This window comes from Polyodon spathula, chromosome 4 (genome assembly GCF_017654505.1).
Source record: "Polyodon spathula isolate WHYD16114869_AA chromosome 4, ASM1765450v1, whole genome shotgun sequence".
In the NCBI taxonomy this organism is placed as follows: Eukaryota; Metazoa; Chordata; class Actinopteri; order Acipenseriformes; family Polyodontidae; genus Polyodon; species Polyodon spathula.
The window spans coordinates 30327225-30341768 of NC_054537.1; the positions used below are offsets into that span (position 1 = coordinate 30327225).

The window sequence follows — 14544 nt, forward strand, 5'->3', positions numbered from 1 at the left end:
GATTTGAGTTACATTTACGTATTTTACATTTACATGTAAATACAGTATAATCGTAAATTTCGAAAAACTGCTCACTTCTAAATCTTTTGTAGTCATTTTTATATTACTTTAGTATAAATACATGTTAATTTGGATTCATATGTTGTTTTTTTCTGACTTTATGTGAACGAAAAGACACACATTTGCCCGTTTTCCCATTGGAAATAGTGATATTTTGAAATGTCACTGTCCTGGTCACAAAAGCAAAGTTTCTGGGGAATAATAGCCATTTTCTATACTTTTGAGGCATAAGCAATTAGGAAATAACACTTACTACCCAAGAACAAAAATTGTGTTACATAGTGTAATCTATTCACTCTAATTCACTACAGCACAGCAATTAGAGTATGACATGATCACCCTGTCATAAAACCCTGCTCTCCACATGCAGATTCTTCTTGGGATAGCCGAGACTCTGTAAATATTATTTTATTCTTTCCTTGTAAAATAGATCTTCATCACAGCAATGAAGTCTTCAGTCTATCAAAATAGGATGGAAAGGAAATAGATTTTTAAAGACCTATTGCACATCACACCTTTTAAGGGAGCCAGGTTTAAAGAAATTAAATCAAGAGAAGTATCAGACACAGGTATTATACAACACTTACCACAGGCCTTCACGGGATTGTTAGCTGTGCCCTGTTCCCCGCCATACCCAGCATCTATTACCTGGATTATTTTTCAGAGGGCAGGCGCATGCTGCCACTGGAATGTAAATACTGTTAAGGTTGGTCTTTGTTACAGAAAGGTGTACTGATTAGCCAACATGTTGTGTTGTTTTTTTTGTTTTTGAAAACAACTTTTGCTTTACCTTTTTAAATAAAATGTTAAGCAAGTAAGTCATACCGAACGCAGAATACCTGAGATACTGTAGTGACCAATGTAATTACATTTGTGTAGACTACATATTAAGGGTGAGTTTAAGAAGTATTATAATTAAGTACGAAATATTTGTTTATCAAAAAAAAAAAATAATAATCTTGAATGTGTTACTTCCAGTAGCAGCACTTTACTCAATTTATTTGTAAAGTAATTTCATAGATCTCACAGTTGCCTATATGAAAAAAAAAAAAGTTTGAATACTTTTTATGTTTTTTAATTCGAATTTCCAGTGAGCTCAAAATCGGACGCCTGCAGGGTTGGCCTTTGTCCTCCAGAGGCTGGTAGCTCGCTGACATCACCTCTCGAGTTCTTGGGTTTAAAAGAGGAAACTGGCTTGGTCGTGGTCGGAGGATTCTCACTGAATCTTCAAGTCTCCTGAGCTGTGTGGAGAATTACTGCAGTGAGGGGGAAAAAAAAATATTGGAAATTCCAAATTGGGGAGAAAATAGGGGGTCAAATAGGTGGGCACATTTAACAAAAAAAAAAAAAAAAAAAAAGAGAACAAATGGAGGATATCACGTGTAGTTTTCCGGTAGGGCCACTGTTTGAGTAGCCAACCTCCAAGCAGTATTGTAGGTTATTTGCAGACTTCCTCATGAATGATAAAAACAGCACTCTCAGGCAAAATGAAGATAGTCTGAAAAACTAAACTACAGGAAGCCGTAACCTTGGTAAGGAATTATTTTCTAAAATACAGTATTGGTTAACAGTTACAGAACTTTACCGGGCTGGGCTACTACTTTGTTAAAATGTATGAAATGAACAACATATGTGCGTAAGTGCTGTGACTTGGGCTGTCTACTGTCGGTTTCATCTCCAGTCTACAATCCAATCTGTAACAAAGCATTCAAATATTGCAGTTTGTACTGGTGATTTGAAACCAAGGTGATGATTGACAATCCCCCTGTCAGTGAAGAGAAGCTCATTCAGTACAGTGTAGTAAAGTTGAGGATGAGCGGAGACAGGAACAGTGTGTTCAAGGAGAACACGCTAATCCACAAAGCTGCAGGAAATGTTTGTGGTTTAAGCTTGCAGATTTTTTATATTATGTTTCTGCAGGTCTTTGGAACAATTTTATTTATTTATTTATTTTTTACATTTTAATTGAACCTTTAATTCAAACAAATTGTTTTTACTTTATCCTGATAATGCCCATAAGAAGAAAAGGCACCCAATCTTAGGAAAACCTGACAGGCTTGTTTTAAGTTACAGTAAGGTACCAGCATCCCAGAGCATGTCTTACTGACATTGTATCAGAGAGAGAGATACAATAGAAACTTGAGTAAGTGTTCAGAGAGCTTCTGTACTACAGCTAACTTTGGGGAGTACTATACTGCTGTAGTGCTTTACCGAGGGTAGCGTGAAGCCAAATGGACAGAGAGATAGTATAAGGTGAATTAACCTGTTCTACAAGGACATTACTCACTTGTTGCGTTAACATGAAAGTATGATGAGATGTAAAAGAAAAGTTAAAACGAGAGGAAAGTCTTTTGGGCCCATCGGTGCTCATCCAATTTCCAGTACTATAACTCAATGATCCAGCAACTTTGTCTATTTGGTCCTTGAAAGGTTCCAGTGACTCAACAGCTACAGCATAACTTGGTAAACAAGCACTATGATTAAAAGTGTCTGAAACACTTGTAGAGGGGAAATTGCTTCTCCACCAGGAAACAGTTGTGTGGTCTTTTGGCAATTGCTGTAGTACGATGTAGCGAGAGAGCAAGAATCGGGTGAACCTCAGGGTTCAGAAATCAGGGAGCATTTCATCTCGGTGTCTTTGCGGTTTTCTTTGGAACGCAGTTATTAATGTGCGTGTGTTTCACCTTACCCCTCAAAGTTATCTTGGCACCGGGTTAGGTGTGCTGCAAGCTGAATGAAAACAATTGTCATGCATTGTTAATGGTGTCCTTGGTGCACCTCAATTATCAAGCAGGAAACACGAACCTGACTTATAGTAACCAGAATCTATTTCTTATTAGCAGTGTATTAGTTATTAACCATTCCCTTATTCAAAAATACACTGAGTCATACAGCAATTTCTGCTGTGCAGGACCGAGTGGCAGTTTTGATTTATTCTGAAATGCACAGTGTGTTCTTTCCAGGGATGGATAATGTCCAGTTGACTGCCAATATCTCCGGCCATGGTCAAACTTTCTTCCTGCATTGCAGTTATAACCCCAGCCCTTGAAGGTACAGGATTACATACTGTACAGTGTCACTGTCATTTTCTTTTCCATACTAATAGCTTAATATTGATTTACGTTTTAATTTTGGGTTACAGTTCAGACATGACATTATAGTATTGGAGGTGCAAAAAAACTAACAAAACAACAAGTCCTGTTAATATTATTTAGATTCAAATTGGCCAATACAGTAGATTTGAATATAAATAATATTGACAGGATTTTTTTGTTTTTTTCAAACATGAATTAAGACATTAAAAGCCTTACAGTACGCAGTACAGCAGAACTGTCATCTTCTATTGCAGGGCTGATTATTAATATTATCAAGAACCTGATGCATGATCTTTAACCACAATAATAATACTAATACTAATAATAATGTAGTTCATTCCAGGAGCCCAGTGCCAGCTACATTATTTATTTTTAATAACGAAAAAACATCCTAGTTTTTGATGGCAGCTAAAATTAATTGTGCCTAGAATTAGAACTTCCCTTTTGTGCAGCTGCTACAGTGCCTGTGTGTCTGCTGGGTTAACTCTGAACCCAGCTGCCTGGTGTGCTGCCACATTGTGGTCATTTGATACTGGCTGAATCAGACTCCATGGAACAGTTTGATCAAGGTCTTTTGTCCGAAAATGCAGTTTTCATTATTTTTTTCTGGAACTAAAATAAAATCCTAATAATACAAAATGTGTGATAAACACCAAAGGCACACTAGTTTCACACAGAAATCAATTTCTTTAACATGTTATGGTTTTTTTTGTTTTTGTTTTTTTACTATATCCGACTGTTGTCCCAAGGACAGCATGCGGTGATTAGGCTGACACATTAGTCCTTGTGTTTTTATCAACTCCCCCTTATGCCAAGCAGCTTTGGTAAGCACTGTAAGCCAATTGCTGCTACCTACAGTAATATCCATCCTCGTTATCAAGAATGCCAACTGTATCTTCAAGATAAAATTGCTTTCCTGGTTACCTATCTGGAATTTTGTCAAGGTCATTCTAACGTGTTATTTAAATTGTTTGTGGTTGTATGATTTTTTTTTTTTTCTTATCACTATAGAACCGCTTATCCAATTATGATAAAACTTACAAAGAAGTTCTTGAAAGCTGTTGCAGGTGATTTATGTTACTAGCATACTTGTTGCAGAAGTGCACTTCAGTATTTGTTTGTTTGCTACACACAAACCCAGTTCAAAGTGCTTTCCATTTTAAGCCAAGCTTCCTTGGTAGTCATGGTTAGTGTTTCAATGGGTGTTCCAATGGAATTTAAACCATGTATATTCTTTCTTTCTGTCTGTGGCAAAGTGCCTGTCCCTGTGTGTATTTTGTGTTGTATGTTGTGTGTTAATCTTGGTGTGTAGTCATTGGTACACAGGATATAAACGGGTCTGTGTAACACGAGTGTTTAAAGTGTATATTTGTATTTAGGCACGAGGATTGCACAGCACTTCACGTGCAAGTAAAATGTAGTAATATGTGAGCACTGGGAATTGCATTTTATTAATTCACGTGCAGTTGTTCCGCAACTCCAACTGAATGATTGATTAGCAATCGAGCCTCAGTACAGCTGCATAAAAGCCGCATGTTTTCACTCACTCAGGGTTGTGTGTTCGGTGTTTAGTGTTAGTCTGTTTTGTTTATCTCTTTAATTTGGCAAATGTGCTGTGTCCTGTGTTTTTGTTTGTCTGACAAGCTTTTATTTTCTGTCCGTCTGTTCATTCTTAAATGCTGAGCGAGACCATTCGCTCAGCTTCTCCAAACTCCACCTCTCTTTGTTTATTTCTTGGTTCCTGTTTCTGGTCTGATGCCCCCCACTCCAGCTGTCTTTGTGATACTCTCTCAGAGAGAGAGAGAGAGAGAGAATGAGCATACAGCACATTTTGAGGAAAACTACAAAAACAATACCCATAACAAAGTGGATAATTGTATCAATTTTATATTTGATTCTATTAGTCAAGATTGATTGCTGAGACATTGTAGTGTCATTTCGAGTTAATCAAGGTCCTACAAGCCTCAGCTGCACCTCAAGTGTCTGGATCCATGCAAACAAAAGCGTTGCGCATTTAAAAGATTTAGGGTCCGCTCTCTTGTCTCTGTTCCTGTTCCTGTGCTTTCCCCTTCATTTAGAAAGTTTTAGTGCATTATAAGTGCAGCACCAATCGGTGCAATAAGTCTTTCCTGTGCAGCAGAAATGATGACATGCTGTTTAGTTTCCCAACATGTTTTGTCATATATGCAGAGAATAACAAAGAGAACAATAATCATCACAACTCCAAGCAGCTGACTCTTCAGTTTCACTTTGAATGGTAAATTAGCCCAATCCATACCAGTGACCTTCACTTGTAGACCTTATCCAAATAATAGAGTACTGTAATCAGTTTGTGCGGCTCTAGTTTAAAAGGCCTTCATCCCTGGAAGGGAGATTGTTGCCAGGCTGTCGCATGGAGGTCTGGAACCATGCCATACAGCTTAAGACTTTGTAGTCAGTCCTTGGTGACTGTGAAAATTATTCAAAACCAAGTAGTTTGATTGTATTAAATAGAATTAGAAAGTGTCCTAGAAATTGTAATATTGTCATGTAAAACAGAACCCCTAAAGTGAAATCAGAATGGTGTATCCTGAGGGGAATGTGATGACATCCCAGGTTAGTTCAGAACTCGCAGCACCTCTTGTAGTCCTGTAACTGCCTTGTCTGCTGTGAAGTGATTTTATGGTCTTTCCTGAGGAGAACTGCTTCAGTTGATGTGCACTTCAGCTATGTAATGTTGAAAGAGAGAGAGAAAAAAATCTGCCATGTGAGCTTTTTAGTTTCTGGAGTGTAGAGAAGAAACACACAGGTACACATCTGTATTCTGTAATCTCAATCGAGTTCTAGTGGTTGAACTCGAGTTAATGGTGTATGCCAAACCTTGGAGGATTGGATCTTATGTTAAAAACATCTCAAGGGTCAATGAGTAATTTACTGTCCAATTTAAACATTGAGTAAAATGCAGACATTACCTTTAAGTCATGAGTACTTTCAGTAAATACTGAAAATGTTACTTTGAGCAACTGTACAAAAACTTGATCTTACAATAAAAACAACATGTTCTTATTTGCTTTATTGAACACAAGCAATATGGCTGTTAAGCAAATAAGCACAGTGTGTGTGTCTATATATATATATATATATATATATATATATATATATATATATATATATATATATATATATATATATATATATATATATATATATATATATATATATATATATATATATATATATATATATATATATATATATATATAATATATATATTATATGTGTATATATATATGTGTGTATATATATATATATTCCAGTGTTGCTGATGGACTATACTTAACAAAAGGCCTGCATGCTCATAGTATATCATTTTAATATTTAAAAAAAAAAAAACTGTACTGATATAGCACTTAAAAAAAATGAAAAAGAGACAATAAAATTGTATTCATTATTGATTGCCTTGCTATATCAATATAAAGCATCCCGACACAGAATATTGTATTTATTATGTGGATGATACCTTCCAAAAATTGACACATAGGTAAATTGGTCGGTTAGTTTGAGGGGGAACTAAAACACATAGAAATTCTGAGGATCAAGAATCCAGTCACTTATTCACCAGTCACAAAACATGCATTGCAAGTGAGTGGATTCAACCATTATTTTGTATTTTATTATTTTTTTTTTAAATTAATAATGAAAAACAGATGTTATTGGACATGTGTTTCTGGCAATTCCCAGGCAGTCTACAATTAGCTGTCTGTATTTTTATGGTCCATTCTCTAGCTAGCGAATGCAGTATATTCACAATTGACCATTGAAACACTGGGAACCAACTAAGTACAACAAGCTTGATAACATGTGAACTCAAGCTGTGCAGCAGAATTGATTTACGTATTCTTTAAGCATTAAGTTGAACATCAGTCTGCTTATTATGGGTGAGTTTGAATTTCTGCTTCCTATGCTGACACAGCAACCGTGTATATACTGTTTTGCATAATTTAATTCATAATAATGTTGTACAGTACATTCGGTATAACAGCTTAAGTATTGTACAGGATTTTATGCTATGCTTGTATATTGAGTGTTGTCTTTAAAAGTATTTAATTCTGCAGCCTTACTAACAGAACACCAAAAACTTGTCCAAGCCCACACAGAATACAGTGACAACCAACTCTGTCTGTGCACAAAGTAGTTTTTTTCCAGTGTTTTTTGAGGCGTAGAAGTGTAGTTAAATATCTTGTCCCAAGTTCACTGGCCGCAGTACAGTAAGGAAACGCCATGTTCTGCTGAGGTACTGGTTCTGGGGCAGGTAAACAGAATGTGTGTGCAACTCAGTTTGCAGTAGGACACAGTTAAATATTAAACTTGATGTTCTCTGAGATCTGTGTCATTTTAGCAGAGAAAATGTGCTTCATCGCGGTGAAAATTAGGCATGCAACGTGTCTTTCTGTATTTGTTTCTATGAAATACACTGGCCATTATATTTTATGTTTGTCCTGCAAAACATGGGAAGCTGAATTAAATGTTGATATTTCACTGAAACTGTGTGGATGGCATTTAAATCTGTAACAGTCATATCTCAGAAACACTTTTTTTTTTCCCCTAGTGCTGACTTACAGTAAGTTTACCACATTGCTGGTATTAAGACATGTAACTCAGAAATGAGCACTACATCTTTATTGTTTTAAACATGGCTGTAAGTCCTCTTAAATCAAAGGGTGCGCACATTCCTAAGGCATATGACTTCCCTGCCTGTCTAACACTCCCCTTACTAAACTGTTTGCAACCTGCTAGCCAATAGCCAATGTCTTGTGGTAAACACTGCGGTGAGAAAGTTAGTCTTGATCAGCAGGCTGCTCTAGCAGTCCTGAAATGGGGATAATCTTTCTGCACCCTGCCTCCTCCCAGGCTGCTGATTTAAGTGCGTGCTGCCAGTCAGATGCAGCATCTCTGCTGCACACACATATCATGCTGCGTGCTTGTTGCCTGTATGTGCAGGCAGCTCTTGCTGAGGGATTTCTTTAAGTGTCTGCTTTCATGCTTGTGAATATTTGAGGAGCCAGTCCAGGGCAGAGTGCAAAAGGACTGATAGCTGCAGTACAGTACAGTCGTATTGTCAGTATATAAACTAGTTCTCTTCCTTACACTGCTGGGCTAGTGGATGCTTTCTCCTGTAAGACATCCAGCAAGGTGTCTGGTCAAAATTGCATAACTTTTTTCTGGGACAAACTTGTAGAGTGGACCCCAACATTATTCAAGGAAGGTGAGTGATGTGCTGCTGTAGTACACTGTTCCATAGTGTACTCTACAGTAGTTTTTAATTTTAAGGTTCGTTTACAATTTTTTATACTTATACTCCACATAAAAATGTAATGGATTCCTTACAGTGTTATTACAGTGTACTTCAAGTCTCAAAATGTGAGTGCCAAAGTTTTTGTGTTTTTGAAACACAGGATCCTACCTGGAGGGTACTTGCTGCAGAAAAAAAGGTAGAAAATAAATTCAACCTGATTCTGTTCAAAAACTGATGATGACCCTTGCATTCTTTTTTCCATTTGAAGTTTCAAAATGTTTGTTTTTAATAAACTAGTAATTATCATTGCATCCTAACATTATTAATGTCATTTAAATATGGTAAACTCTAATATGCAAGATTTTCTGAGGGGGGATCTGATCATGTGTTTTAATGACCAGTGAAACATGATTTAAAACAAATCTGATAGAATCCTCCCCCACCACTGTTCACAACTGATACCAAATGAAGCTCTACACTACAATACTCTTACCTTTATACCATCGATTTCAGTGGTAGACAGGACCCCCCCACACACTGTATTTTAAGCCTTCCAGAGGGGAACCAAAAAACGCTTTCAATTTAATATTAATTTGAATAAAAACGGTCTGTCTGCATGATTGAGAACAATTGCAATTGTGAGCGTTAGTATTACCTGTACTGTACAGAAAAGCAGCCTATTCCAGCAGCATTTGACAGCTCAAAATGATTTTGTTATGGAGGTACTGCTTGCACTCTTTGTTTATAATCTGCACTTAGGGGCTGGGGGTCACAGTGAGGTTAATTCCCTCGCCTTCCGTGCTTTGGGAATCCAACTCGGAGAGTTTCAGTCCAGCTCAGATACCAAATGATAGGATTTAGGGGGTCTCTACTTGGCCGGTAGTGGACACCAGTCAACACCACAAAGGCTGAAACCTTTCACCACAAAAGAAAGGTAATAGCTCTTTTTCATTCAATTGAAAAAAGAAAGGTTGTAGTTTTGCTTTTTTAAAAATATATTTTTTGCATGTTCCATTATGATAAATACAATCTGTTTTCAGTCCTAGATTATTAATGGAATCTTGGGAGGTATTTCCACTAGTGTTTGTGATGCATTATCGCCTGTGATTAAGAAAAGGGATCCAGGGTAAGAACATAAGAAAGTTTACAAACGAGAGGAGGCCATTCAGCCCATCTTGATCGTTTGGTTGTTAGTAGCTTATTGATCCCAGAATCTCATCAAGCAGCTTCTTGAAGGATCCCAGGGTGTCAACTTCAACAACATTACTGGGGAGTTGATTCCAGACCCTCACAGTTCTCTGTGTAAAAAAAAGTGCCTCCTATTTTCTGTTCTGAATGCCCCTTTGTCTAATCTCCATTTGTAACCCCTGGTCCTTGTTTCTTTTTTCAGGTCGAAAAAGCCCCTTGGGTCAACATTGTCAATACCTTTTAGAATGTTGAATGCTTGAATTAGGTCGCCGCATAGTCTTCTTTGTTCAAGACTGAACAGATTCAATTATTCTAGCCTGTCTGCATATGACATGCCTTTTAAGCCCGGAATAATTCTGGTCTCTTCTTTGCACTCTTTCTAGAGTAGCAATATCCATTTTTATAGCGAGGTGACCAGAACTGAACACAATATTCAAGATGAGGTCTTACTAGTGCATTGTACAGTTTTAACATTACTTCCCTTGATTTAAATTCAACACTTTTCACAATGTATCTGAGCATCTTGTTAGCCTTTTTTATAGCTTCCCCACATTGTCTAGATGAAGACATTTCTGAGTCAACAAAAACTCCTAGGTCTTTTTCATAGATTCCTTCTCCAATTTCAGTATCTCCCATATGATATTTATAATGTACATTTTTATTTCCTGCATGCAGTACCTTACACTTTTCTCTATTAAATGTCATTTGCCATGTGTCTGCCCAGTTCTGAATCTTGTCTAGATCATTTTGAATGACATTTGCTGCTGCAACAGTGTTTGCCACTCCTCCTATTTTTGTGTCTTCTGCAAATTTAACAAGTTTGCTTACTATACCAGAATCTAAATCATTAATGTAGATTAGGAATGGCAGAGGACCTAATACTGATCCCTGTGGTACACCACTGGTTACCACACTCCATTCTGAGGTTTTTCCTCTAATCAGTACTTTCTGTTTTCTACATGTTAACCACTCCCTAATCCATGTACATGTGTTTCCTCGAATCCCAACTGCGTTCAGTTTGAGAATTAATCTTTTGTGCGGAACTTTGTTAAAAGCTTTCTGGAAATCTAAATAAACCATGTCATATGCTTTGCAATTATGGTATTGTCTGCAGTATATTAGGTGTTGTGTGCAGCTGCGTAACATCTTCCATATGGTGAGATACTATATGAAGATGGTAAAAAAAAAAAACAACAAAAAAAAACTTTCCTGCATGTGGAGGAAATCACATTTTCTGGTGGCTGTAAACCATGCGGATTTCAGTGATCTGCAGCCTTACTGAATACTCAGACAGAAGAGGTTTAGCAGTGAGGTGAGGTAGCAAGTGAGTGGAGGAGTGGGGTGAACTTTGCCACTCTATTCAGGCATTCATTGAGCTGGCCTAACTACAGTGATGTCATCTCTCCTAGCAGGACTAGTGTTTACTGAGATGATTAATTTTTTCAAGTAGTTTATCAGGTTTGCCTTGCTTGTCTTACAGTACTGTAGCTGTTCCAAAACAGAATTCAACTTCTAGGCATTTTTATGGGCAAAGCTCGAAACAACACCTTGAGGCTACTGTAGGAATGACCACCTGCTAGGGATGCATGTCCCAGGAGGCATCTGTCTGTATGTCCACATGCCCACCTGTATGTCCTATGTCTTTTCATATATTACACTCCAAAGAACCACTTGCTATATTCATTTGTGATGAAACTTGGCAAAATGTTACATTTGTATGCGGTGAATGTATGTCATGGTATTCTGCTATCTACGATGCGAATATTAATAATTGTATAGACAGTTTGTTACTAACATACTTGTCTTTGTTGTTGTTAGAACCTTGGCAGCTGTACATGTGAGTGCAGTAATACTGCACTCAAGGAGAAAGTCAATTTGGTGTTTGGTGTCCCTGTTTGGGCGGATGGTTGTTATGTTTATTTGAAAGTGATAGTGATGGCAATAATATGTTTTTCTTCAAGGTGAAGTTTTGGCATAGTGACTCTGCAAGAATTGTCTTTCTCTGTCCTGCCAAGCCACTTCCTCCCTGTCTCTGCAGAATGTTGATTCAAAGCATACAATATGTGACCAATCTGGCAATGTGTGAGTAAAGCCGGTACTGTACCATACCATACAGAACCTGATTCAGATAACCAATCATACTAAAACAAAACTTGGTAACTATGGGAAAAAAATTAAACATTTTCATGAAAGACATTTGTTGTTGAAAGGTTGCTTAGTCTTTTCTCCAGTATTACTGGGTGCTGTACAGCACAGCCCTGGAGTGTGCCAAGTCCCCCATTCGCCCACCGTACTGTACAAGCACACTACAATTTTTGATTAGGCATTTTGATCGATACATGATGAATTTATTAATCACACCTCTGGGCTTTGATCGTGCAGTGTTTTTATTTTTTATCTTGAAAATGGCAGAGGGTACTGACAGGAAGGTATACCCAATATTTCACAATATCTCAGAATGAAGACAGAAAAAACTGCAACTTGCAACATTAGTTCATCGGGGCACTATACACTTTTTAACCCATCAACACCATTGATTAAAAATAAAAATCATTGTTGGTTTCCTACAGAAGCAGTACAATAGTAGTCTGTTCAATTTTATATTAACACGTTCAATGCTTTTGAGTTGTAGAAGTAATAGTAAGGTAAGTAATTAAACCACTGCAATAAATTTTTTAAATAGCGAATACAGAATTCACAGTTTGTGTTTACCCTTCTGACTTCTCCTCCCGTGGCTTGTTTAGAGTTAATATAAGGATGCCCTTTCTGTCATGCAGTGTGTGACAAACTGTCTTGTACTTCAAGTCTTGTGTTATTTTAACATGCGTTAATAAAGACGTTTAACAGACGTTCACGCAGTACTTTGTATTACTTGTAATTGTCTTTTAATGTAATTTCATCTCACTAGCAAACAGGTAGATTTGATGATTAATCGATCAATAGAAAATGTCAGGATTAAACCCCCAGGTTTTTATATTTAGGCTGTGTTCACACTGCATACGTTGGTGGGATTGATTCCACACTTTGGCTTGTTTTGTTTGGAGGGTAGTGTAAACAGTAAAGTTCACTTAGCAAAAGAGGTGTTCTCAGTCCATTTTGACAAATTAACTGAGTTTGGTTCGCAACAGGGGAACCCAGTTTGTTTGCACACAGGGCGTTGTGTAAAGTTTGGTCAAAAAATGTTTAAGGGGAATAAGTCAGTAAAAGAAACGGGGAGACTTAGAAATTTGGTTGGACACCAAAATCTAGACAGAACCCAACAAAGAGGAAGCTCTCCCTTGAGTTCTAGTACACTAAATTGTGAATAATTCAAACACGTACTGACAAAAAGGTGAATCATTCCTCAATCTCTGCCATTCCAAGACAGTGTAAACATTCCACTAGTCATAAAAAAACAAAGTTCACTTGCAAGTTGCATTGTGACCACAAATTAACAGTCCTGAAAAAAACAACAACTCAAACACACCCAAATGAACTCCATGCATTTGCTTCCAGTTGTTTGTTTGTTGTTTTAAATCAAAGGCACTGAACTCTCTTTGTATCGAACCAAATGTGAGCACGACCTTAGATGTGGGGAACTTGCATAACGTTAGATCTTGTACATACTTTTGCAGAATAAGATGGCCATGTTATTCCGCAAGACTGTTAGTAGACTTGCCAAGTTTGTGATGAACTTATGGTAATTTTTGTGATGTTAAAATTAGAAATGCTTATTTTAAACAACCTGCCAAAAACCCAGCCCTATATTTTACTGTAGCTGTGGTTACTGACTTTGGTGCCAAGCAATGCTTAAGCACTGTGAGTGGAGGTTTACAGAGTTCATACTGAAGAATGCAAGTATAATTAAATTTACAATTTAAAGGCATTCTCTCTGTAGCTTACAATTAAAATGTGTTTACAAAACAGATAAAGCTGCCGGTCTGCGGATTGTGAACTTAGAGTGGTACTCTCCTCTTTGAGGCGTAACACTACCATTTTTAATGTCATTGAACAGACAAAACAGTTTATGAAAGAGAAAAGGAAGGAGACAAAAGTTTCTAAAATGCTGATAGAAAAAATAGAAAATTTGAGGCTAAGTTATAAAAATACGCTTTCCAGTTTCAATATCAAATACCTAATAACAAATCTTGCAGACGCAAGTTTAAGAGTAGTATGTTTTCCTAATACAATTGAAATGCTTATTGTGTTTTAATGAAGTTTAAAGTGAATATAATGTTTAAATGTATTTTATTTTCATTACACTATGTAACACAATTTTTGTTCCTGGGTAGTAAGTGTTATTTCCTAATTACTTATGCCTCAAAAGTATAGAAAATGGCTATTATTCTCCACAAACTTTGCTTTTGTGACCAGGACAGTGATATTTTGAAATTTACGTATTTCCAATGAGAAAATGGCCTTTTCATTCACATAAAGTCAGAAAAAAACAACATATGAATCCAAATTAACATGTATTTATACTAAAGTAATACAAAAATGACTACGTAAGATTTAGAAGTGAGTAGTCTTTCAGGATTTATTATTATACTGTAAATCACTTTCACGAATCACCATCATGTTCTCGTTATACTGTCCTTGGTAGCGGCGTTCAAAGTCATAAAAACATAAGAACATAAGAAAGTTTACAAACGAGAGGAGGCCATTCGGCCCATCTTGCTCGTTTGGTTGTTAGTAGCTTATTGATCCCAAAATCTCATCAAGCAGCTTCTTGAAGGATCCCAGGGTGTCAGCTTCAACAACATTACTGGGGAGTTGATTCCAGACCCTCACAATTCTCTGTGTAAAAAAGTGTCTCCTATTTTCTGTTCTGAATGCCCCTTTTTCTAAACTCCATTTGTGACCCCTGGTCCTTGTTTCTTTTTTCAGGCTGAAAAAGTCCCTTGGGTCGACACTGTCAATACCTTTTAGAATTTTGAATGCTTGAAT

General features: G+C 36.9%; 1 protein-coding gene across 8 annotated transcripts in view; it reads left to right on the plus strand.

Annotated features, from left to right (window-relative positions):
- The window catches only part of LOC121314397 (anion exchange protein 2-like), an 88752-nt gene that overhangs the window by 14819 nt on the left and 59389 nt on the right, over positions 1-14544 (plus strand). For 2 of the 8 annotated variants that reach the window (XM_041247603.1, XM_041247613.1), the window contains exon 1: positions 1042-1592. The exons of 4 other annotated variants lie outside the window; for them this stretch is intronic. The gene's annotated coding sequence lies outside the window, so the exon portion shown is untranslated. Of the gene's footprint in view, positions 1-1041; positions 1593-8066; positions 8401-8590; positions 8627-14544 lie in introns of those variants that run through there. 2 more of the 8 variants (XM_041247609.1, XM_041247605.1) reach the window with 2 other exon arrangements.